Here is a 4,677-nt window from a genome sequence, read left to right as displayed (position 1 = left end):
ATAGTTGGTGTCAAAACGCTGGAAGCGCAATAAGTCTCTAAAGCAGATTTGGGTCGGGTTCAAGGCACTTCGTCTATAAATGACATGGAATTCGAAAAAATGCCTCGACTTCAACTGTCCAAGTGTTATTCTCGTCCCGAAAATAAATCATAAAAGCTTACCTAACATGACTTGTAAAACAACTAGGTAAAAAGTAGTAGTATCTTATGTATAAAATGTCTCTCAATAAAAACAAACGTCTTTGAACAACGGCATTTTGTTGGAAATTTTATTTTATTAATCATTCTAGTTGTTATCGTGGCTGGACATGCTTCTTAGAGCCGTCAGCGTGAGCCATGAATATCGATGAAGATGGAATCACGAACTGGTAGAGGCAACTGGCGAAATTTTTCGTTCTCTGTCCAGACCGAGAAAAGCGTAATAAAATTTAAGCGTTGGGGGCTACATTGGGATAATATGTATGTTAGTTTCGAATTGAAAAAATATAGCTCGTGAGGCGCACACTCTACAGATAGCACCCTACATTCTCCAACATGGTCTTCGCTATACATACAGCATTTAGTTCGAGTGGCGGAATCCGTATAATACTCAGTTCAATCCACTTTTTGGAAATGGTGAACGAATCGTTCTGGTATTGTTGAGAAAGATTTAATTATATTAAGGTGATTTGTTTGGGATACACTTAAAATATCGAAATTCAAAATGACGACACATCAAAATACCGACAAACCAAAATGCCGACATGTGAAAAATGTTTTATCTTGTCTGCCCTTATTTCTATCGAAGAACAGAAAGAGAATTCTGCTGACTAAGGGTTATGATCCTGAGCTTTTTCTTGCGCCTCGAACGAACAGCGCCACCTTTTCTTGATTTGTCGGTGTTTTGATATGTCCGTATTTTGACTGTCGGGATTCTAAATTTCCCGAATTTGGGAATCTCGATTGTCGGCATTACGTTATACACCCGAGTTTTTCTTGATATTTAATTAAAGGTTGCTTACTACAAATATATTTAAAATACTAATCGCCACTCTCATATAGCCGACAAAGCGCCTTTAGCCTATATTAAAATTTTTGAGGTGACTAGCATTGATTCCAGCTACTTCGCCTGGATGAAGGTATGAGATCCAAGCTGTACCATCATGTCTTATGAAAGTTCGTACGATTATCTTCGCTCTAAACATTTTTGATTTGAAATATTTTATGGATTATAATTTTTAATAATTTAGTAAAAGCAGAGTACAATAAGCATATAAGAACACTTGAATTTATCATTGCTTGCTTGGGCGAATAGGCGTCCATTTTTTTCTTTCGCAGAATGGCTTGGCTTTGTCTGTTTGAATTCCTGGTGAAATTATACATATATTTTGGCTTGCGTATGCAATGGGAAGTTGATAAATAAAGCTTTACATACACAAATATGTATACGAGTGCGTACGATATGAGCCGGGTTTATATGTATGCGCTCGTAATGTGACGAACTTACAATGAATGGGTGCTTACGTGTGTTGACTGAAAATTCCAGCGCAAACAGGGAAGTTTTATTTGTACAGTTACACGCACACACGCCACGAAAGTGCGCAAATTATGCAAATTGGATAGTGGGCGGAGACGTTGTGGAGTAGGAGTTCGCATGGAAATGGCGTCGCCAACAGTTAGGAATTGTGTAACCGGAACACATTATGTTTGCTCGCACTTTCAGATGATACAGCGAGGCTATGAGTACTCGCCATTAGGTGTAGTGTGTATATATTGTTAGATTGGGGACTACAGCTGGACGCCTGGCGGTGGGTTGATTATGTGACAGGTGACAACTGTGTACATAATTTGTTTGCCATTTGCCAGGAGAAGGTAAAAACTTAAATAAAGAAGTTTAGTTAAATCGTCATTATATGGCGATTCCATCAACCTCAATGCCTTTCTTGCATTACTTTTAGATCCAGGCAAAACCGCCCTCTCTGTTTCTCGATATAATTCCAAAAATAACCGAAAATATATCCAGATTATTAGGAATTGATAGTATTTCTATTTACGCTAAGAGTTTGAAATTTTGTCAGCACATTTCACAATTACTCACGAAATTTTCGACCATCAACCAAAACTCTTCCAAGATTTAATTTCCAAAACAGTATAACCTTGATAAAAACCTGTAACTTACCGGATTTGAGTATCATCATATATTCACCGGACAGAAGCCAAGAAGTTGCTTCAGCCATGTCTACTTCCTAGACCACAAAAAAGATACGCAGTGTACCGGAAGCTTAAAGGGTCGTCGAGCATTCAGCTCCGATCAATAGATTCCGAAACCCCTGTTTATTAAAATTCAAAGGAAAACGTACATATTTCGTTGTAATGGAAAAAGTAATAGATGTGTAATTCACAATAATAGAAAGCAGTGTTGTAACTAAAAGGAACTGCAAATCTAAGACGCCTCCTCAAAAACTACACTGAAAAGAAAATTCTAAACCCATTTGACATCTCAATTTTAAGAATCGGCCTGCAGGTAACGGTTTCGTCAAAATATCAGCCAACTGTTTATCTGTAGGGGTATACTCAAAACTAATTGGCTTATTTTCAATTTCTTCTCTAGAACAATGATACTTTAAATCAAGATGTTTTGTTCTTTTGTGACATGAAGGGTTATTATCAATACATGCACAATCTTGATTATCTTCAAAAAATTTTACTAAATCCTACAACTCAAGCTTTACACTTTTTAACAATGATTTCAACCGTAAAGCTTCCCTTACAGCCTTAAATAATGCCATATATTCTGCTTCAGTCGATGAAGCGGCTACATAATTTTGTTTCTTTGTATTCCCACAAATTAAGCATGATTCAAACATTTGAAACAAATATCCCGTAGTACTCTTTCTATCAGTTTCACTCCCACCCAATCAGAGTCAACAAAACTAAACTAACTTTAAATCAATAGTACCTTTAAAGTATCTGATAACCATATTTAAACATCTCCATAATTCTGCATTATTTTTGTTGGTACATATATCTACATAAAATATTAATTGATGTACCTAAGTCATACATCAAACAGGCAATTAAATAACGACATGACGCATCACATCAGTCATCTCAATTTAATGCCTCATAATCGATTTTACTTGAAAGTGGAGTACTAAAAGGTTTACAACGTTCATTTTAAATTTATTCAGTATATTTTTAATGTGAGCGGTTTGACTTAAGCACAACTGATTCTCTTTCTGTTCAATTTTTATTCCAATGAAATACCGGTTCTCAAATAAGTCCGTCATTCGAAATTTATTCATCAAATAATTTTTAAATTCATTTATTTTTTTAATATTTGCAGTTGCAATAACCAAATCGTCTACATATAGTAACACATAGACATTTTTCAATATGTCCCCTATGTCAACAATATGATCTACTGTGGAATTCACAAAACCCATATCCTTTAATACTCTATAAAAAACATCAAACCAACATCTGGCAGCTTGCTTAAGACCATATATGGCTTTATTTAACTGCAGACTTTGTCTGTAGTGCAGGATAAACTGGAGGAAATGCTGTTTGAATGTGTGATGAACTTTTAAACTAAATTAGTTGAAGAAAGCCAATATAAAACGAAAACTCGAAATTCTAGCTACTGGAGCAAACATTTCATCTTAATCGTTTAAATATTATTGTGTAAAATCTCGTGCAACAAGTCTTGGCTTGTGTTTGACTGTGTTGTCTAATTCGTCGTGCTTAATTGTAAAAACCCATCTACAGTCAACTATATTTATATGTTTAGGTCTTTGTACAAGTGACCAAGTTTTGTTATAAGAATGCGAATCCAGTTCTTAGTCTATTGCTTTCTCCCAATAAGAAATAATTTATATTGTTTTCAAATGTATTTGGAGTGCTACTAATGAAAGTTTGAGCAGTCATTATACAATTATATGACAGTGAGTTTTCTTTATTATCTGATAACTGTTTGCGATCCTTTAATCTTTCACTTCTTCTAACATCGTTATTATATATCGGTTGTGAACCTGACGTTTTAGAACTACTAATACATTTTCAAACATACATATTTACCGGACATAATTTTTATCATATTTATCCAAATCACACAGTTCATCTGACTAAAGTGTTTCAGATTTTTCTTCCGTACTTTCATTCGGGAATTTTTCTTTCACACCTTCCGTATTTTTCGGGAATTTTTGTTTTATACCTTCCGTACTCTCATTCGGGAAATTAAAGCCTTTTGATTGGACACTATCCTGCTGTTATAAAGCCTCTGTTATCTTCGTCCCACAATTTAAATCCATTCGGTTCGTATCCAACAAGCATATATTTCTTTGATTTCGCATCAAATTTTTATACTCTCGCAACAAAGTTGCTAAAGAGAGTATTATAGTTTTGTTCACATAACGGTTGTTTGTAAGTCCTAAAACTGTAACTTGAGTAAAAGTTGAGATATCATGATGAAACTTGGTACACGTATTTCTTGGCTCCATAAGAAGGTTAAGTTCGAAGATGGGCGAAATCGGCCCTATAAAGTGTCATAACTAAGTCATAAATAAAGATATTAAAGTGAAATTTGGCACAAAGGATCGCATTAGGGAGTGGCATATTTGGACGTAATTTTTTTGGAAAAGTGGACGTGGCCCCGCCCCCTACTAACTTTTTTGTATATATCTCGAAAACTACTATAGCT

Source organism: Bactrocera latifrons, unplaced genomic scaffold, assembly GCF_001853355.1.
Source record: "Bactrocera latifrons isolate USDA-ARS-PBARC rearing strain unplaced genomic scaffold, ASM185335v1 scaffold_20, whole genome shotgun sequence".
Lineage (NCBI taxonomy): Eukaryota > Metazoa > Arthropoda > Insecta > Diptera > Tephritidae > Bactrocera > Bactrocera latifrons.
Note: the sequence above shows the minus strand (reverse complement) of the source record.